The sequence below is a fragment of the Geotrypetes seraphini genome, chromosome 3 (assembly GCF_902459505.1).
Source record: "Geotrypetes seraphini chromosome 3, aGeoSer1.1, whole genome shotgun sequence".
Classification (NCBI taxonomy): Eukaryota; Metazoa; Chordata; class Amphibia; order Gymnophiona; family Dermophiidae; genus Geotrypetes; species Geotrypetes seraphini.
The window spans coordinates 345,046,277-345,069,126 of NC_047086.1; the positions used below are offsets into that span (position 1 = coordinate 345,046,277).

The 22,850-nt window shown below is 40.4% G+C and overlaps 1 protein-coding gene across 2 annotated transcripts in view; it reads left to right on the forward strand.

The window, feature by feature from the left end:
- Window positions 1-22,850, forward strand: part of CDC42BPA (CDC42 binding protein kinase alpha) — a 488,866-nt gene that overhangs the window by 100,609 nt on the left and 365,407 nt on the right. The gene's annotated exons all lie outside the window — the stretch shown is intronic.

Here is a 22,850-nt window from a genome sequence, read left to right on the forward strand (position 1 = left end):
TTCTCTCTCCTTCTCTGCTCAGATCCAACAAACTGCTAGCTTGTCGCTTCTTCCTCTATAATATTATCAAAATCTGACATCTCCTTTCTGACCTCTCCTTTCCGAGCACACTATCAAAACCCTTATTCACACTCCCATCACCTCTCGCTTAGAATACTGCAACTTGCTTCTCTCAGGTCTTCTGCTCAGACATCTCTCTCCCCTTCAATCCATGCAAAATTCTGCTTCATGACTTACCTTATATATTCAAATATAAACTGAGGTAACCTTCCCCCCCCCTCAAAAGGAGGAAAAAAGGTTGATGTGAATATAAACCAAGGTTAGAAATTTGGAAATGTGAGTGTCATTTGTCATCCCCACCAGAACACTTAGCCTTAGTCACACATGCAGAAAACAGGGGGGGGGGAACCCCCCTTTTCAAATACAAACTAAAAGTTCTATTGTACACAAACGAAACCCTAATATGCCAAACTCTGCACACAGTACACCACAAGAGAAATAGAAAGAAATGTATTTCTTCCTGAACAGTCCAAAATATAAAAACTAAAAAACTTTCTACAAGTTAATTATTCCTTCAATATATATACAAAAAATATTACAATAATGGATAAAGTGCAACAAGTGCTAATAAAGTGCTCAGTCACCAACCGAAAGTGCAAAAGTACTAATAAAAGTACAAGCGCCGGTTGTCTCGAGGGACCATCATGGCACTATTAGCGTTCCTCAGGCAGCCTTCAATATCAGTAATGACTTACATAAAGGTGTTCATAAGAGTGTAATCAATGAACTACTTATCTGGTATATGAAGTAAGAAGGCAATAAAGTACGAATTCCTGCGGTATAAGTTGATTGTATGTTTATTTTTTATTCTTTCACAGTGCCCCCTTCTTGATGATGCTATTGCGAAACTCAAGTTGAAGGGAAGCTTTTATGGTGGTTATAAGAACACAGAGTAATAGTTTTAAAACCAATAGGAGGAAATATTTTTTCATTCAGAAAATAGTTAAGCTCTGGAATGCATTGCCATAGGATGTGGTGAGAGCTGTTAATGTAGCTGGTCTTAAAAAAAAAAGGTTTGAACAAGTTCCTGGAGGAAAAGACTATATAGTCTGTTGAGACAGACATAGGAGAAGCCACTGCTTGCCCTGGATTGGTGGCATGAAATGCTGCTGCTATTTGGGTTTTTGCCAGGTACTTGTGACTTGGATTGGCCTCTGTGAAGATGGAATACTGGGCTAGATGGACCATTGGTCTGACCCAGTAAGGATATTCTTCTGTCTGTTTATGGACATCCTTTTTTTATTTCTAGTAGGCAACTAAGGTGCTTTGTGATTTCAGTGTTATGGTTTTTCCTAATGGAAGGTATAATTGAATGTCATCAGCAATTTGATGCTTTGTGGCTATGTCAATGACAGATCAGATATATAAGTTGAATAGTAATAGGGAGAGCAGGGTTCCTTGTGGAACACTATAGTTGAGTGGTTGGGGTTTTGATAAGGTTGAGTTCCATTGTATTTGTTGGGATCTTTGGTTTAGAAAGGAAGAGAACCATTTAAGCGCCAGGTTGTTGATTCCAATTTCAATCTGTTTAGAAGGAAAGGTTGGTCGATGGTATCAAATGTAGCGCTTAGGTCTAATAGGATGAAGAAGGCATCTTCACCTTTGACTAGGAGATTTCAACAGTCATCGATTATGTCAGATAGACTGTTTTGGTGCTGTGGAACTTTCTGAAGCCTGTTTGTTGCCTGTAGAGGACGGTATATGCTTGTGAATTATTCCTATTGGATCAGGATCACTTTCTCCAGGATTTTGAATATGGAAGGTAAGTTTGAGACAGGTCTGTAGTTGTTTGGTTGATCAGCGTGTGAAGAAGGTTTTTTTTAAAGGGTTGGTTTGACTATGGTAGTCTTCCAATTTGCGGGTACAATCCCAGCTGTGAGAGACTCAATCAGTGATAGTATAGATCAGTGTGTCTCAAACAATTTTAGCTCTGGCTCACTAAACAGAGCAAATGCTTTTCGCGGCATATTATAATTGAAATGATAAAATTGCAAAACCAGAAAAAATATAAATTTGAATTATTTATTTAAAGTTCTTTAAGCTATGTATGGGTAATTGTAACAATGGTGAACCTGAAGTAGAATAGAATTGCTAATTATTGTGATGGGTGTGCCTGTTTTGAGTGTAAATTAACTCAAAATGCAACTTGATAGTCAACAAGCAAACATGCATTTGATCATCTACCATCTGCAGTCATTTTTTTATTATTTAATTTGTTAGAGCTGAAAATCCAAGTTCGCAAAGATAAGATTTAAACAGTAGCAAAGCCTTGATTGTTTTGTTGTTCAAGTTAGGATAACTACTGCATAAAAAATAAAACTAAAATTACTTGCCATTAGTATTCTTTTTTAAAAATTATTTATCAATTTTGTGACAAACTAAACAAGCATAATTAACATACTTGAATATAGATTCACAAAAGGAATAGGTAACTTATACAAAGTGGGAGAATTCCCCCCATTAATAGGAAACTTAACAATTTATTTAGTCCACAAAAAATAGAGGCCAAGGTAAAGAAAATATGAAGAGGAAATCAAAATAGATATTATCCAATGGGGACGGAAGGAGAGGAAACACCCAGCAGGCAGTTTGCATTACTCTATTGGAGGAGCTATAGAACCAATTGTGACCCTCACCACCTTCTTTAGTCACAATAAATTCCAATAATTATTTGGGCTAAAAAACAATAAATATTTTACCACCATAACATAGAGGCATAGAAACATGATGGCAGATAAAAGCCAATTGGCCATCCAATCTGCCCATCCGCAGTATCCATTATCTCTTCCTCTCTCTAAGAGATCCCTCATGCCTATCCCAAGCTTTCTTGAAATCAGATAGTCTCTATCTCCACCACCTCTAAGCAACACAACATTTTGCTGGAAATTTCAGAATAAATGTTGCACCTAGAGTCAGGACTCTAGGCCTATAAACCAAAAATTCCCTTCTCCTTTGTGCCATTTGTGCGATATCAGGAAAAATAGGTATTGTTGAACCCATAAATTGAGCATTTATATGTCTGAAATAGGTTCTAAGAATTAAGTCTCTTTCAAACGCCAGAGCAAAAGTTACCACAAGTGTTGTCCTTTCAACAATCACTTCCAGAGAATTTACCAAAAAATTTGTCAAGCCCATTTCACCTCCAGCAATCTCAGTTTTGCCAGTTTGTGTAAAATTAGTTAGTTTAGATTTAATGGTCAGATATTGCGCTCTTAATATTGGTGGTAAATTTTCAGTAGAAATCAGTAAAACTTCACACAAATATCTAAGAATCATCTCAATAGCTGAGATTACTGGAGACCTAGGAGAATTTAACTTTCTTAAATTATTTTTCCTTTGAAAATTTTTCATATACTCCCAAACTATTTTTGAATAACAGATCTTTCCTTAATATCTAATTGCAGATTCTTAACTTCATTAATCTGTTCCTCATGTTTTTGAATATTCTCTCCATGTTCTTTCAGGATTTCACCTTGGAGATTCACCTTAGAGCTGATATTACCACAATCATTCCTCAGCACAGTCGCAGCTTTTTTTCAGGTTGGAGTCAATTGTTTCTATTGCCTTCCAAAAAGCTTCCATACTAATGATGGCAGGTTTCACCAACTCTCCATATTGTATGGTCTTCTCTCTGGATTCTCTTCTTTCTTCAGTCTCCAAGCTGGAGATCGTTGTTAGATTTCTGGGGTTTCTACAGAACGGGGTCCCCAGATGCTCCTCCAGGGCTTAGCGTTTCCGTTTCCGGAGACCTGAGCACCACCTGCAACATTAGGACTCACTAATCCAGGCTGGAGGGGAGCCTGTCATTGGTCAGAGCTTAACGAAGCCCTATCAATGCTAAGGTCCTTCGCCTGTGCTGGCATTGTTCCTGTAGCCAGATATGCCTCCTGTGCAACATGGTTAGTTAATTCTTGAGTCGTCTGACCAAGCTGCTGGAGGAATAGCCCATGACAATCCGAGAGTGACTCCCTTATTGTATTTTAGCCATGTTTCTGTTATTAGTAGAAGGTTCACCATCTATTGTCGGTTAGGGTAGGGGTAGGCAATTCCGGTCCTCGAGAGCCACAACCCAGTCGGGTTTTCAAGATTTCCACGACGAATATGCATGAGATTGATTTGCACACAATGGAAGCAGTCCATGCAAATTAATCTTGTGCATATTCATTGTGGAAATCTTGAAAACCCGACTGGGTTGTGGCTCTCGAGGACCGGAATTGCCAACCTCTGGGTTAGGGCATCAGTTAGGATGGCTTCATTGGTGTTTACTGATCTTGTATTTATTAAGGCAATGACAAGTTTACATTGGTGGGAGTGTGATTGGGGAGATTGGGATGTCTTATGCCTCAAAGAAATCCTGTATTTTGTAACTATTTATTTATCATCCAGGGTGTACTGCTGAAGAGAGTCACATATGAAACATAAATGCAAAATACAAAATAAACAAGGACTTTCCTGAAACAATGATACAACAATAATGCAAAACAGCCCTTGTTACAAAAGAAAGAAACCCAAACATCCCCCCAACACCCTCCCCCTCTCTTTCACCCAGGAAACAAATATATCCATATGGTGTCGCCCAAAATGCCCCCTCCTACAAAATACAATAATTGACATTAAGCCAAATAATCTAAATAACCTAGATAATGCTAGACACAGAAAAAAAACTACAGAAGCAATACAGCTTATATCAAGCGAGTAGTTTTATACAGAGGGAGTACCCAAAATACTTTCCACTTCCAAATATGTGCGCCATATAGAGACAAGCTGCTGCCATTTATGAGCCGAAAGAGCAGAAAGTTGAAAGCGGGCACATACCCAACCCAATTGCTCTCTCATTGGTAAAAGAGTCAGAGGAGATGACTTTCTCCAGTGTTGGGCCACAGCCATTCTAGCAGTTACAAAAACCAGCATGAGTAACTTTTAAAAATTTTTTTTTTAATTATTAAATTTTTCAATTGTTACAGGCCATCAAAGGACACAATCAAAGAAAATGGATGTCACCAAAAAAAACAAAAAGGTAATTCCCTCGTCAAGGGAGAAGTTGTTAACAAGTAAAGGAAATAATGAAAAAGAAATTTAAGGATATTAATCCTATTTAAATAGCGTTGCACATTAACTCAATATTTCCTATAAACTCTGCTTCTTCTCTGCATCTTTCAAAAACTATTCTAAATGAAGTGGATCCCAAAAAATGTAATCATGATCTTGGAAATTTACTAAACATTTACATGGAAATTTAAGGGAAAAAAGTAGCCTTTAAAGCCAACACTCTGGACTTTAAAGCCATCTACCTCATTTGTGTTCCTCTAGCTCAGGGGTGGGCAATTCCGGTCCTCGAGGGCCGGAGTACAGTCGGGTTTTCAGGATTTCCCCAATAAATATGCATGTGATCTATTTGTTTTCACTGCTTTCAATTCATATTCATTGGGGACATCCTGAAAACCCGACTGGATTCCGGCCCTCGAGGACCGGAGTTGCCCACCCCTGCTCTAACTACATCCAGGAAATAACAATATTTTAGCTCCACAGAAATCCTCATCTTTCTTTTTGAAGTATAATTTCATTATCAAGGACTTATCTCCTTCATTGAGGCAGGTTACCAATAGAGTAGACTTAGTTGTTGTTATATCTTGGGAATCCTCCAGAAAAGCAGTTAAATCTAACTGGATAGCAAATGGTCTACTCCTTGGTCATCTGGGAGCTTTTTCCTTGAGGAAATCTCTTTGAGGTACTTCCTCAACAGGATCTTAGGTGATAATAAATAAATAGTAGGAAAATTTACAAATCTCAGGTTTCTTGCTCTGTCGGCATTTTCAAGCATTTCTAACTTAAAATGTATATTACAGGAATCTTTAATTGCGGAAGTTGAAACTACATGTAGAGCTGAAACCTGAGATTCTACTGCTACACAATGTTTATCTAGAAGAGAAACGTTAGAATCTACATTGGTTAATTTATCAACCACTTCTTGAACAAAAATCCTATTTTGAGAGATAAAAGGATTTAACATTCATTCCATCCTCTGATTAATGTCCCATAAATCTTTTAAAGTAACATCGTGTATCTACAATCACAGGATCTAACAATTGGGAGTCACTCAAATTAGTAATTTGAGGCATCTTAACAAAGATCAATTTTGAACCATTTCGAGAACCCTTTTGAGTTCCTGATGGAGAACCTTCTGCCAAGGTGTTCTTATCATGATGACCTGGAGGAGGAGGGGTAATATGGTTTAAGGGATACAAAGATGCCTTTAATGGTGAATTGTCTTGATCAAGACTAAGACTTAGGCGGTTTGGATGAATTACACGATGATCCATTGGCCCTGTGATCTCAGGAGTAGAAATCTTAGTTTTTGCTTTTCTTTTTCCCAGTTCTGGTAATACACTTCTCCCTCATCATTCGCGGGAGATACTGGCAGAGCCAGATTGCGAATGCCGAAAAACCGCGATTATCTGGCTCTGACACCCCCCCCACCTCCCTGCCGCCTTCCTGGCCTTATCTGGTGGTCTAGAGGGCTTTCGGGGCAGGAGCAATCTTCCTACACTCCTGCCCCGTGCAGATCGCCATGAGGAAATGGCTGTAGGGAGTTCCCGAAGTAGTCTCGAGAGACTACGGGAACTCACAGCAGCCATTTCCTCATGGTGATCTGCACGGGGCAGGAGCATAGGAAGATCGCTCCTGCCCCGAAAGCCTGCTAGACCACCAGGTAAGGCCGGGAAAGCGGCAGGGAGGTCAAAAATATGGGTATTTTAATTTTCCCCCTCCCCAGAAAAAAATCGCGATTATGTGAAATCGCGAGTGCAGGAACCGCGAATGGGGAGGGGGAAGTGTAAAACTAAAACGTTCCTTGACCTTAGTTCCATCACTCCACAGAGCTCCAAGGGGCTTCCAAGGGGCTCTCAAGGGGCAGACATGCCCCTCCGGCCGCGCACCACAGAAGCATGGGTCTTTAGTAGGGAGCAGCAAGGCCCCCTTTGACATCACAGAAGCGCCCACTTCCTTGCCTGATGGTATCGGCAGACATAGACAATCTGCCGCTGCTATCTGGAAAGCTGGAACAGGTAGGATAGTTCAAGTTCCCAAACTGCAAAATATTCTCAGAAACAACTGCTCCCATGAGTAACCTATCTTGATCTTCATTTAACACCTCCACCTTTTCACCCAATAGGGCTATCATAGCGCTATTAAGTAAAGAGGAATCTCCTCCCACATCAGAGGGAAGGCTTCTGGCTTAGCTGCAGCACCTGCATAGGAGCCACTACCCGCGGCTTTGTGCAAAGAAATGACTGTGGCTGAAAGGAGAAGGGAGCTGGTCAGAAGGCAAATATCCAAGGGAGGGAGGCACATACTTGGGCACAGAATGGAGAGAGGGAGAGGGGCATGTGTTGGGACTCGGGATGGAGAGAGAGGGGCGGGTTGGGACACTGAAGATAGAGCAGGACCCTGTTCATAAGTACAAGTTTGATGTAAATTGGATACTTGTAAAACGGGGACTGCCTGTATATCATTTGTGCCATAGTAATAACATTTTATTTGCATTGCCATTTATATTCTCATTTACTAGCTGTCCCATATTTAACAAATCTGTCTCTAATAATTGCTTTAAATTTATCCTATTTACCACTCCTGTCATTCTCTCCATTCTGTTCTTATCAGAATATTTTACATCTAATTCTGTGATCTGTTCAATCTTTTCATATTCTAATAACTCATCAGTTTTGTGGTAAATAAACTTTTAAATAAAATATTTGCTTGCCTTTGTGCCTAAACACTTCAGTTTTTCACACTGGGATCTCATGGCAGTTTCTAAGCCATTTTCTCTGGACTCATCTGTTAGGCTCAGCTGAGAGAGGTAAACACAGATCACCATTATGTTTCCTGTCAGGCTTTGTCTCTGTGTAACATTTTCCTGTCAGCCTGCAGCTGTTAATCCCAGTTGAAATGATCACTTTATAATGCTGTTTTTTTAGTCATAACAGTCTTTCCTATCTCTGTCAGTTCTTAATAGGAAAAAACCCTAATAGTTCCTCATCATGATGCCTACAATTTGTGCTGTTTTGGGGATTAACCCCTTCAGTTTCTAGTAACTATTGAAACATAAAATTGATAAGGGAAAGAGACTTTCACAGGAGAAAATAAAACGAATGAGCAAAGTGTGATAAAGGCAATAAGACACATGACTGGCATATATAAAGATAAGAGGTTCACTTATCTGCTTGTTTTTATGTAAGTTACTCAGTGGCCTTATCCTTTTGGTAAGACAGCTGAATAAAGAGCCCTAAAAATAATTATCTTTCCTAACATAAATGGATAAGTTATTTGTGCTGTTCCTAAATAGGTAAAAGTTATATAGATAGCAGCCAAATATTGTTGTCTAGATAACTTTGGCCATGTCCCCAGAACAGCATTGATAAATTTTGATTGGCAAAGATTTCAGGCCAGAATTTGTGTTGGCCACTATGGAATGTTTGAGCTGTGTTGTCCACTGAGACTGCATATTGCATCATACCAGACTTGCTATCCTGACATAAATATTGTAGACAGGCTGCTTCGTGGCCTTTTCCTGCCCGGGCGTTCCTCTGCTGTATAACTGATGATGTTATCAGCAACGCGGCACACGTGACTGGATAGGAGAAGGCCTTAGCTGATACCTTGAATGTTTACAGATGTTTGTTGTCGAGGTGTACATTTACCTAAATGTCAAGGTGTGATTTCTCTGTATCTTCTTATGTTTTTATTTGTATTTGTATTGCAAAATCCAATAAAAAGTTTGAACTAAAAAAAAAAAAGAAGGCCGCGATGCAGCCTGTCTGCATTGCTGCGACACTGCCTTTTGTTACAAGGTATAATATTTCGGTCTTGCGGTCGGCGGGAGAGATGGAAAGCTCGGTGGGGGGGGGGGGTCAATGGGGGGGTACACAGCAGTGTCAGGGGGCAGGAGGAGGGAGGGATATAAGCTTCAAGGGTTCTGCTGCACAAGAGAGGGAGGGATACAAGCTGCAAAGGTTCTTCTGCACAGGGGGATGGGAGGAAAGGATTGAAAGACAAGGGGATGGGTGAGAGGGGAGGAAAGATGTTGCACATGTGGGGGAGAGAAAGGAAATAGGATGAATTGGGATGGAGGAGAGGAAGGGAGAGATGATCATTGTACAGTACATGAAAAAAAGACGACCTACCCTGAAAATAAGACCTAGTGCCTTTTTTGAGCTCAGAAATAATATAAAACAGTGTCTAATTTTTGGGGAAACACGGTATGTGAATCACATGGAGAAAGAGAAAAATATCCTTAAGTACCAAGAAAATGTGACAGAAAGATACAGAAATATTTTCTGTTGTTTTAGGTAATAGTGGCCTGGTTGAAAAGAATTTCCAAGCATGACTGGATATGTTTTCCCTACATTTGACATCTTATGAACTCCAGAAGGAAGTTCTTATTGACACAATACAAGTACTACAGCAAGTGTTAGTAAATTTGAAAGATGAGATCACACTCTACATACCTTAGCATAGGAATGAGGTCTATTTCTGTCACAGTAGGCACAAATTTAGACCATTTGGAGATATTGTCCCTGAGAGAAATCAGTACAACTTATTATTACTGAGCTCCCCTTCTTTAAAATACCATTCTGCCAAAGAGGGTTCCTTTTTTCCAGATTTTTGGTTTTTTGTTAACCAGTACTAGTTTATTTGGTTAGAACAGTTGTGATATAAACTGTGAATAGTTGCCAGATAGCCAGCATCTGTAAGGTAGCTCAGAATAAAAAAAAATAAGATCGAGTGGGTGCTGAAGATTTAAGGTTTTTGCTATTTGTAGGTGAGTCAGTCTAAAAGGATCATGCCTGGGGGCAGTACCACCACATGCAGTTTTACAGGGGTAAGGTATAGGCTACACAGAATTGAGAATCTCCGTCTAAATTGATGTTTTTTTGTTTAAACAAAAAAGAAAAAAGAGAAAAGGAGAGAGTTGGCTTCAATTGAGAGCTCTATATTCTGGGTTAGGGGCCCCTCCTTCACAGGCTATTGAGTATGATAAATGAAGGAGGAGGCTGAAGCATGCAAGCTAGACAGTTGGTGAGGGGGAACCTTGTTTGCAGAGAACTGCAGGTGAGAAAGATTACTGTTTAACCATTCTTTTTTCCATAGTTCCTCTTTCTCTTCAGACATTGTATGCAGTAGCTCCATGTTAGACTGTTTCTCTGTGGGGTTTGCCAAAGCCATGATATCTTTCCTTTGGATAGCAGTAGGTGGAGGGCAATGTTGCTGGGGGGAAAGGGTGGGGGTGGGGGGCCATGCCAGATTAGATGAATGGCTGGGAAGTCAAGTGCGGTGGAGGTAGGTATTCCTTCTTTTGTTCCTGCTTGAGGATTTGGCTAGGCTTCTAGAGTTTTTTTCCTTGAAGTTCCACATATGGTACTCTCACAGTTAGGAGATGGTTCGATACTCTCAGTAATTATCATCAAAAGGGGGGCAGAAATGGCTGTCTTTGAAAGTTTCTGCAGTTGATGCACCAGAGTCAAAGACAAATCAGGGTTGGTTTGGAGGCCTTGAGTAGTAGTATTCTGGCTTCTGTTACTGAATGATAGGGTCCCTGAAAAATAGTCACAGAAGAGTGCACAGATCTGGTTGGGCTTTAGAGACTTCATGAGTCTCTCTCTGACCTAGTCACTGGCACCATGCTCATGATGGGTCGTGCGTGAGGGCCCAGTACCCCAAGTTCTTATGTTTCAGTGGTTTGGATTGCATTTTGCCTAGCACTAAGTTCAAAGTCCTAGGTTCAGGTCTCTAATAGTTTGGGTCTTTCAGTTTGCCATAGACTCTAGCCTACAGTGGAGATTCCTCTTAGGAAACAGGACTTTTCAGTAGACTGGCTCAAGAGTTTAACCAGATTCAGAGCCCACTTCTATGAAGATGCTTTCAATTCCAAACTCCAACTCATCTTCTAGCACCAATATCTGTCTTTATTTTTCCCTCTGTAATTCTCCCACCTGAACACTGTTGTATTAATGTACCTTCTTGTCCAGGTTGTCTGTCTTGACTAGATTGTAAGCTCTTTTGAGCAGGGACTGTCTTCTATGTTTTGATGTAGAGCGGTGCATACGTCTAGTAGTGCTATAGAAAGAATTACTAGTAGTAGATGTGTTGCTGCTGAAGTTATGACAAGATTTTGAGTTTTTTTCTTTGTTAGATGGTTAGCCACCCTCCATAGTTTCTCTTTTGTTATATTTCTACACTGCAATTACTGGCCAGGTACTATTGAGGCATGTAGGATATCTCTAAGCATGATGGTGGTTGTAACTAACGGCCTTCTAAGGTTATTCTTTACATAAGAGCAATCATACTGGGTCAGAACAATGGTCCATCTAGCACAGTATCCTGTTTCCATCAGTGGCTAATCCAAGTCAGAAACCCAAGTAGTAGCAACAGTTTAATTAAGACTGCTATACTGTTAATTACTGACATGCAGTATACAACGGTGTACAATTATTGAAAACAAAGGAGGAAAAGAACTCTAATAAAATTAGGACAGAGGTCAATCATGCCACAGAAGTTGGGAAGAGAGTGGTCCATGCATGCTCGGAACTTTCCACTGGTTCTGAGCTCTGGGAGAGGAGTTTTATCCTAGAACCATATGACATTGCCACTTGGGTGTCTGATTAATCCTGCTGACTACAGAGAACAGCTGTCACAGGTAAGCAGTTTGATTAGTTTGGCTGTCCAGGCTTTTTCCAGTGTATGTTTTGGAAGAAGAGCTTTATGGGTTCTGGTGGAATAAATTTTATTACAGCAAAAAGACAGTTATTCACACAGATGAGTCACATAAATTGTTTGTGTACATCAAATGGAAGACTAACAAGAGCTTTTTAGGAGAGCTTTGAGCATGTGGGACTTTAGAGATTGCTCTGTTTAGCTTCAGCGGTCCAGAATGATAAATGAAGAACTGGATAGGGGACTTTTTTGTTTGTGGCTCGTTCTTCTATGAATCTTCATATTAGAATATTGTAATCTTGTCCAACCAGTGTATATTTAAAAAGGTGAATAACATTATTGCTGCTTTTTTATTATTATTTATTTATAATTTCAAATAATTACATACACAATTGTACAAGAAATACTGAATACATCTTTTTCAATTCATCATAAAACAAATGAATATGAAACCAAAGATAAGGAAGAAAATCTCTTAATATAGTCCACCTGTTGAGGGAAAAAAAAAGCTTTAAGAAACCTCCTTGTGGGAATCAAGGATTTAAACCAGTGGTTCCCAAACCTGTCCTGAAGGACCCCCAGGCCAGTCGGATTTTCAAGATAGCCCTAATGAAAATGCATGGAGCAGATCTGCATTCCTGGCATCTCCATTATATGCAAATCTCTGTCATGCATATTCATTAGGGCTATCTTGAAAACCCGACTGGCCTGGGGGTCCTCCAGAACAGGTTTGGGAACATTGATTTAAACTAAATATAATAATAAAGAGGAACAATAACTCGAGCATACATCATTCCTAACATTCCATGACCACATTATACTTTTCAGTCTGGACTACGGTAGGAAGCCCTTTACCTTCCAAAAAAAATCCCAATTGGGCCGGTTCAAAAAAAATATACTTATTCCCTTGATAGGAAACAAAACACTTACAAGGAAATCTTAATTGAAAGCTTGCCCCTAAAGAAGTCACTCTTGTACGGTATGTAAGAAATTATTTCCTGCGAGATTGAGTCCATTTAGATACATCTGGAAATATACTCACCTTTTCGCCTAAATAGGAAACCTGTTTCATTTTAAAGTATAACTTCAGTAACATTTCTTTATCTTGTAGAAACACAAGCGTAATTACCAATATAGCACGACATTGCACCTTTATCTCGGATGTTTCCAAAAGTACAGAGACATCTAACTCAGTCTTTTCCCCTTGAGTGTCCTCTGTAATCTTTTTTAAGTAGTAAATTTTTTGTACATGGGGTAAGTTAGATTCTGGAACTTTCAACAGCGTTACCAAAAATTTTTTAAACAGTTCTAGAGGAGTCAAATATTTAGCAATAGGAAAATTTAAAAGTCTTAAGTTTAAATTTCTTTGTTTTTCCAAATTTTCAATTTTCCTCATTAATAGTATTTTGTCAGTAGATTGTTTAACAAGCATAGTCTTCGTTTCCTTTGTTGTTTTCTCCAATTTAGATAACTCTTCCTTCTGAAGTTGAGCCGAGGTTTCCAAATGGGTTATCTTAGCAGATAAATTTAAAGTGTTTTTAACAAAGTTAGTACATACTGCATGTAGGTTTTCTATCGTGGTCCAAATTGAATCCAGCGTCACCGCTGACGGCTTCACGAGTAGCTTGAGGGGGGAAAGATCAGCCTGTTGGAGTATGGCTCCTTCCGTACGGCTCAGCCCACGGGTTCCCTCACTCTCACCACCACTCGTTCTCAGCGGGGAAAAACTCCCAATCTGCATCGGCTCCAAGACGTGAGTCGATGACAACGTGCTGACATCCATGTTAGCTGGACGTTTGAAACTCTCCTCACCAGTCTGTGAGTCCTCCAAACTCGTCTGTCCCGTTTTAGTATCTCCGGGCATAGGGGGAGTATGTGGCCCACGCGGGCTCAGCGAAAGATCGCTGCCTAAGCTATGCACTTCCCCTGGCATAGCAGCAGGAGCACCCGCAGAGGTTTGATGGACTGTGAACACTGTAATCACAGTCTGTCGCAGCGTTGAGGTTTCCGGAGCAGTTGGAGGATTGCCCCTCGGCCTTCCCTGTCTTTTGGGCATTCCGCAGGTAATTAAAACCTATAAGGTAGCAAATTCCATAAATGAGAAACCTGAGTAATACACTTAACAGTTTGCAGTTACTATGAGGGTAAATCCAAAAAGTACAGGCAAAATACATTTAATGGCTTTAATTGAAGTAACTGAGCAATTGAACATATCACTTTTGCACATAAAAGAACTGCATTGTCTTGTATGGGGACTATCATTCAACTAACTTCTACATTCCTGCAGGGAAGTTTTTCGGCTGCTTCCGAAGCCAGGTGAGCACCGCTTCCTGTATTTCATCATGCTTTGATTTTTGCTTGCCGGGTTGCAGTGATGCGTTCATGATTCCCAGTTGACATTTGCAGAGTATAAGAAACAATACGGTATGGTATGTCTCATTGCCGGTGACAGTTCTCTCCAGAATACTCGAATCTTCTTCATACCGTCTCAGGAACTGGGTTGCAGCCTCCACACACTGTTGCTTGTGCAGTAAGCTGTTTGGGAACCCATCGTGCCCAGACTTTCCTGTATTCCATGTTATCATGCATTATAGCAAATTCAGATCCATAGCTGATATCCAATTTCACAGCCAATTGAGACACCGTTATCTTCCCCTCCCCTCCTTTGGTTCTCTCTCTCTCCCTCTTACCTTCCAATCCAACCTTTGTCGTTGCTCGTAACTCTGATAAAATTCTGATAAAATGTGCCAACATATCCTTCCTCGTTGCTTGTAAGTCCGACAAAAAGTTGTAAATCTGTGTTTAGATCGGATCTTAATTAATTGATGTGAACCGCTAGAACTCCTTGGGTATGGCGGTATACAAGAACATAATAATAATAATAATAATCTGTCGGTCTTCTCTAATCAAGGCATCCGCCCTGTCAATGTTCTCTCGTATGTACAGTGTTGATGGGCGACCAGAATGATCTTCATTGGTTACATCTGTTCTTTCCGCTTTAAATCTTTGTATCCACTCATAAACCTTTCGTTGATTCATGGTGCTATGTCCATACTGAATCAATATCCGACGGTGAATTTCCACAGGTTTCACTCCCTCTGCTCAAAGAAAGCACATTCTTCAATGGCGCAATCATGCAATGGAGCATCCATGCTTGAGTCATTGCTGCCTCATGACTAAAAGCCGAGCACTGCACTGTGCAAGGATGAACTATCCAACAGGCAATGTATGAGCACATATGTTACATTTTGCTAGTTCTGATCCAGTTATCGTATAATTTAACAATTACTTTTAATTTTTAATTCACCCTTGTATTTCAAGTGGGCAGATTTGAAGAGCATTTTAACCAACTGTTTGAGGGCCACAACAGATTACTTCAGGGGCCTTGCACTATAGTATTGATACTGCTACTTATGGCTACTGATTTCTGTTCGTATATTGTCTTGAATGGCATATAGTTTCATTATAACTGATTATGTCCTGATAATGAGTTTATCTAATAGGTCTGAATTGCTTGAGGAAGTATCCTTGATTTTGCCACAATTTTATTTGGAAATTTTGTTGTGATTAGATCATAGGCTCTTTGAGTCAGAGCTCCTGTCATACCAACCAAAGTGTGAAATTTTCGATTTCTTAGGGGGCAGTGCTTTAAGGGAGGGGTTGTCTGATTCTCAGCTTTTACTACTGATTGCTATTTGCTTCCTTTTGAGTATGATTTCTGCAGACAGTTAAATCATAGCATAGCCTTTATAGTGGAGTTCAAATACTTCACTCTTTTGAAGCAGTGATCTTTGTGAACTAGCCGCTCAATAATGCTTGTAAGAGTTTACTCACTTTTTTCCTTTTCTCAGAATGCTGAATTTCATATCTTTTGATGCTGTTAAACTTTGTATGATATGGTATTCTCGGGGAGTACCCCAAGCTTAGCTCGTTCATAGTAAGTTGACAGGTCAACTCCCAGTTCTACTGTAAAGGCAATCCAATTTTTGTGACTAATGTCTCTACTATATATTGCCCAGACTGTGTGGTGATGTAGGGCCAGAATTACTCATTTCCTATTATATATTATTAAAATCTGGTTTCTGCATACCAAGGATATGACAATATAGATATTTTTAGTTTGAAGCCACATTGGTCTGAGTTTCTGAATGTTCTTTATAGTTATTTTCCTACTTTCTCTATGATTTTTTAAATTGTACATTCTGTACTACTAAAACCTATTTGTATTCTGCGATTAGAAGTAGCAAGGATTAAAAATGTATAAAGTTTTTATTAAGCCGGAAGAGAGAAACTGTGTTTGTATGTACAAGTATACATATACAGTATATACTGCGTACATAACATAAGAATAGCCTTACTGGATTAAACCAACGGTCCATGTAGCCCAGTAGCCCATTTGTTCTCAATCTGATTGTCTGTTTTGTATGCTTTTTTAAATCCAAGTTTGGCTTTCTTCTCACTCTATTGATCTCTCCAATTATTATTCACAATATAATACAAAGTTTATTATTGTGAGATGATATTTGGCTTTTAGCTCTCATCATAGTACCAAATAGCACAGTGTCGTATGTTAGTGCCACTGGATTTTCCATTATTTTGTTTACCTGATCCCAAATGGATCTCCAAAATTGAAGTATCAAGGGACAATAAAATAATAAATTATCTAATGTCCCAGGTTCAAGATGACAATGCCAGCATCTATTAGACTTGGAACTATCTAATTTCTGTAATCTAACCAGAGTCCAACATGCTCTATGTAACGAGAAAAACCATGATTGTCTCATAGCTGCAGACACAGTACATCTCATCCTCCAAGTCCAGATTCGTGGCCATTGAGACGCAGTAATTTGATGCTCAATATCTCAATGCTCCAAATGTCACAAAGACCAGTTTTTGGTTTCTTATTCAAAAATCCAGATATTAATTTATACCACTGAGTGACCTGGTGACCCAGGAAATCCGCCTGAAAGCACAGGAATAGCAAATTATACTGATTTTTAAGATTTTTCCAGTCAGGGAACCCCTTTTGCAGTTCATTTTAATCTCACTTTGTAACATGCCTTTATGTGTGTTATCTCCAGCGTGCCATAGAGTACTCTATGCCAGGTACTTTAGTTTCTTTCCTTTTTCTTGCTGGCTTGTTTTCTGAATACTTTCTCACTATAGTTTTATTACTTACTAGTCTTTAAGCCCGTTACATTAACAGGTGCTAGAATAGATGTGTCTGTCTGTCTGTGTTTCTTTATCTCTCTCTCCTTGGCCGCTGTCTGTATCCTTCTGTCTTCCCCCCCAGAGCAAAGCTGTCTGTCCCCAGCACACCTCCCCCCAAAGCAGCCCCCTTTCCCTCTCCCTATCTCTCCATGGCCCCTTCTGTCTCCCCCCCAGCACACCCCTTTCCCTCTCCCTGTCTCTCCATGGCCCCTTCTGTCTTCCCCCCCCAGAGCAAAGCTGTTTGCCCCAAGCACACCCTTCCCCCCAAAGCAGCCACCTTTCCCTCTTCCTGTCTCTCCATGGCCCCTTCTGTCTTCCCCCCCCCAGAGCAAAGCTGTCTGTCCCCAGCACACCTCCCCCCCAAAGCAGCCTTCTTTCCCTCTCCCGCTGACTCTTTCTCTCCCTGGCCCCCTTTCTCTGCCTGTCTTTCTGTCCCTCTCCCTGCCCCTGTATCTTTCTTTCTTTCTTTCTTTCTGTCTCCCTCCCTCCCGCTGTCTGTCTGTCATTTTTCCCCATTTCCCTGTGCAGCAGCATTTCCATCCCACTTCCCTATGCAGCAGCAACAGCATTTCCCTCCTATCTCCCCCTTTCCTGTGCAGAAGCAGTAGCGGTATTTCCCTTCCTCTCCGAGTCCCTGTCTTTCTGTCCCTCTCCCTGCCCCTGTATCTTTTTTCTTTCTGTCTCCCTCCCTTCCTCCCTCCCGCTGTCTGTCTGTCATTTTTCCCCATTTCCCTGTGTAGCAGCATTTTCCCCCACCCTCCTTTCCCTTCTCTTCCCTTACCCTTCCCCATTCGGCCCCTCCCCCTTCTTTTACTGTCTTTGTCCTGCTCGATCTGGCATGCTCCTGACCCTCCCACCGCCGACAAACCTCCGGGCTACAGCCGCGTAGGCAGCACTTTAAACACGGTGCTTCGCGGCCTTCTACTGCCGATTTCCTCTGCCGCGTCTGTCTCCGATGATGTCGTCAGAGATGCGGCAGAGGAAATCGGCAGTAGAAGGGCGTGAAGCAGCGTGTTTAAAGTGCTGCCTACGCCGCTGGAGCCGGGAGGTTTGTGGAGGGTCAACGGCCGGAGCGGGGCTGCTGTCCACCACTCAGTTGCTGCCACTAGTGCTGCCTACGCCGCTGGAGCTGGGAGGTTTGGAGAGAGCACAGTCGCGCACCTTCAGCCACCGCACGCGCCTCCAGCCCCTGCAAGCGCCGTAAGGTGTCAAATAGAATACTGCCACAGAAGCACACCTCACGGCGCCAGGAATCACGAATTTTCAAGAGCGCACGCGCGCTCTAGGGTTTTATTATTAGTGATGCTGAATATTCACTATTTCGCCGTTTCTGTATCGCATTACAATATATCCTGCTCATATGTTTTTTAAGTGGCACCGCTTTTGATATGCGGTTTGGTCAATCTGGCTTCATTTATCACTACATTTTAATCTATTCAGTATCCGTTTTAATGCACACATATCTTTTGGGCTGTTATCTTTTTTCATGGCTTTCTTTCTTTTATCTATATCCCACTATTATTCCATTACCTTATCCAAGATATGCACTTCTGTTTTAAGAAATATGGTTTTAAATATATGATGCTCTGTTCATTTAAATATATCATTGTTTCTGCTTATAATATTTATGTATGACATTTAACTGTTTTTTTTAAATTGATATCCTGTATTTTCTGTTCATGAAATTAAAAATAACATTTTTTTCTACCTTTGTTGTCTGGTCATTTTATTCATGTTTATCCCTGTTTCTGCTTTCTTCTGTCTTTTCTTAATTTTCTTTCCAGGGTCTGCAGTCTATCTGCCTCTTCTCTCATTCCTGTCTTCACTTTCTCATTAGATCACACAGAGTTTTGAAGTTTAATTTGCTCCATTCATTTTCCAAACGTATTACTCAGTGGTGGTTCACATACGATCACACATTTTTTGATTTCGTCACATACTTTTGGTCCTCCATCTACATCTATTTTTGCTTAATTTACATTTTCCCTTTCTGCTTTCCATTTTCTAGTTTCTTAGATTAATTATATCCTTGAGTGTATTACTTTTATCTATTTATTATGACTTGTCTCTCATTTGATTGTAAATGTTAACAATATATTTTGCTATTTTTGTTTTACAATTTCCATGTAATGTTCCATTTGCTTTTACCACTTGATTTTATTATTACTTCTCGCTTGATGTGATTTTATTAGTTTATATTATGTGTGTTATATTAACATGACTATTATTTTCATTGTTTCAAATATGTTATGGCTCAATAGACTCTTGAGAAAGTATTGATTCCGAAACACTGTCAGTGTCTAGTCTTTGAGTCTTAACCAATAATGCGTACTTTGATCTGTATACCCGTGGATTAGTTATTGACATCTTATCCTCATGACTCCTCTGTTGTGCTTCACTTCCTCTCCTACATCCATCTCTGACTTTAACCTTTTCCTTTCAGTTTTCCTTCATGTATTTTTCTGCATCTCTATCTGCTTCTATTTCTCCAGTTTTTTTTGCTCTCTTCCCTCTTTTCTCCCTTCCAACATCTTCTCTTACTCTCTCTTCCCCCTTTATTTTCACTCATCTAACCAGTATGTACTGTCTTGCCCCCTCTATCCAGCAAACCCTCTCCCCTCTTTCCTCCAATACCTCATCTCTCTCTCTCTCACTTTCCCTCCACCTACATACAAGATCTCTCCCCATCATCTTTTACCCTTTGTTTCTCCCAACAGAGTCGCGGGTCAGGGGCAGGCAGCTGATTCCTCCTGACGGTGGCTGCAGCAATCCTCCATGCTGATTGCCAGCTGCCAGGAGGAGGGGTAAGTGAGGAGTCTGCAGTGCATCTGGATTGTGAGCAACCCTGTCTTTGGTCCTGTCCCAGTCCCGCTAAACCGGCCGGCAATAACGAAGCTAGATGCTACAGGGCCTTCACTCTTGCTAAATTGCTATAGGCTCTGCCTGTCTCCATCCTGCCTCTCAAAATCAGTAAGTAACTTTAGAGGGGGCAGGATTGAGACCAGCAGAGCCTTTAGCGATTTGGCAAGAGGGAAGGCCCTTGTGGCATCTGGCTTCATTATTGCCAGCTGATTTAGCAGGACCGGGACAGGACTGAAGGCAGGGCTGCTCACAATCTGAATGTGCCACTGACTCCTCACTCCCCCCTCCTCACAGCAGCCGGAAAACAGCATGGAGGACTGCCACAGCCAGCAGTGGGAGGAATCGGCTGCCTTCCTCACATGTCGGGCCTGCCCCTGACCCGCAACTCCATTCCCCACAGCCCGGTAGGCTTAAATTTAGATATTTTTTAAAACTATGGTAGTAGACTCAAATAGAAACCATGTAATAATGCTATGCTAACCACCGTGCTGTACCTTTCCAGGGCCTTCAGAAGGGCCAGGTGGCCTCAAAGGCCTCTGTTGGGAGGAAAATTAAAGCAGCTATTGAATCTGATTACTTCCACAAGAATCGTCCAGTGCCTCGGGGGTGCTAAGCCCACTCTACTAGGGCTCAGGCTGCTTCATGGGCACTCAAGTGGTTTCCCCTGAGGAGATCTGCAAGACACGGGCTTTGTTGCTATCATTAAGGAGACCTTGCTTTCCCCCACCTAATAGATCTGCTTTGGTACATTCCTTTGGTTCAGAACATTGGAGTTGACACTAAGAAAGAAGAAATTGTCTCTTACCTGATCATTTTTTTTTCCTTTAGTCAGTGACACTTTTCTGAAGTGTCACCCTTGGAAGAGCTTGTCTCAGGATTCTGGGTGTGTTCTCTGCTTTCTTTTCAGTGCTTCCCCCCCCCTCCCCGAAAAAGAAATTCATTTTGTGATTGGCAGCCACACAGATTCCTGTGATATGGCTATACTGTACCCTGATGTATGCAGGGTAGCAAATGCCACTCTATGGTGTTACTTGATTTTCACTGCAGCTGCAGTAGTTGATGTGGCATAAGTGAGTTACAAAGAGAACTGCTGCTGCTTATGCAGATGTACTGTATATTGGATTGTTCCATGGAGCAGTGTAGTTTATGCTGGTGGTATTACTGGCAGAATTCAGTTTTCTCTACTTCCACTTGCTGGCAAGAAAGGGATAACATCCAATGGTTCAGAGCAGTGTTGCTGACCAAAGAAAAGAACATTATCAATTAAGACACAATGTCTCCTTTTTTGGGCCACTTTTGGACCTTTTCCCTTTAGTTTGTGTCACACATTTCCACTAAAAATTTTACATGATTTTACAACTATTTAACAGAAATTTCATTTTCTTATTGACCCTCTTACTAAAATATGCTAAGAAGTGGGTTTAGCATGTCTTACATAGGACTTTCCCATACACTAAACCCAATTCGAGAATATCTATAAAATAACCCCTTTTTCAATCAAGTGTTGTTTTTTTTCATGTGATGCATTGATGTATTAGTAAGCAGCAACTGAAAATAAATTAATGTGGGAGCTTTTACCACCTCCTATTTAGAAGGCATTAAGGGCTCTGGTGTTAACATGCTAGCTGATTGATTCACCCACACCTATTCTTTGTCCATGATGCACTCCCTTTAAAAAATATGTTAAAAAAAATAACACGTGCTTAGCACATGCATACAGAAAAATTATTACAAGATGCTTTAGCACAGTGGTCTCAAACTCGCGGCCCGGGGGCCACATGCGGCCCGCCAGGTACTATTTTGAGGCCCTCGGTATGTTTATCATAATCACAAAAGTAAAATAAAACAGTTTTCTTGATCATATGTCTCTTTAGCTATAAATGACAATATTATTATTAAGACTTAGCCAAAAGGAAAGATTTATAAACTATAAAGAGTTTTACCTCATGCAAAATTGTCATTTCTTTAATAAGACATTAACTATTTTTTTCTGCAGCCCTTCAAGTACCTACAAATCCAAAATGTGGCCCTGCAAAGGGTTTGAGTTCGAGACCTCTGCTTTAGCATGTCCTGTTGTAAGCCTAATGCCTAAAATGTAATTGGTTAATGCCTTTTTTCCTTTGGTGAAATGTTTGAACTTACTATATACTGGAAAAATCAATATAATGGACATCAGTATGGGTACAACTCACTTAATGAGAGTGAAATTTGGGCCAGGGCAGTAACTCATAGATGACCAGCACCAGACAATAAGTCTAAATAAGAACTGCCCCATACATCATATAGTCCAATCTTGTGAAATTAATTAGCCCTAAACACTATATATAAATCTTGAACAAACATTCTAACCAAATGAAAAAAAAGGAGTAAAGACTTAATAAACTCCCCAAAACAAAAATCTACATCAAAACCGTGAAAGTTCAATGTGCTCACATAGAAAAAATTCATTGAAAAGCTTTCTCCATCAATAAAGTGTACTTAACTGAGTCCTGTTAAAACAATTTGTATGGGGCAGTTCTTATTTAGACTTATTGTCTGGTGCTGGTTACTGCCCAGGCCCAAATTTCACTCTCATTAAGTGAGTTGTACCCATACTGATGTCCATTATATTGATTTTTTTCCAGTATATAGTAAAGTTCAAACATTTTCACCAAAGGAAAAAAGGCGTTAGCCAATTACGTTTTAATAATAATAATAATAATAATAATTTTATAATAATAATAATAATTTTATTTCTTATATACTTCCAAAGCCGTATTAGTTCGAGGCGGTTTACAACAAAGAAGGGCTGGACAGTCGGCATTGGATTTAATTATATTGACAACAGATTGTCTTTAGGGTTTTATAGCTTCCTGTTGTAAGCCTAACATGAAAGGGTCCCTTAATGTGCTGATGTGATTTAACAAGCACAACAGTTTTCTAGGCATGCTAATGAAGGCACATCCTAATTCACTCACAGTTAGACCTGTAGGTTTGTGATGTAAATAAGAATATGCATTGCAGCACTC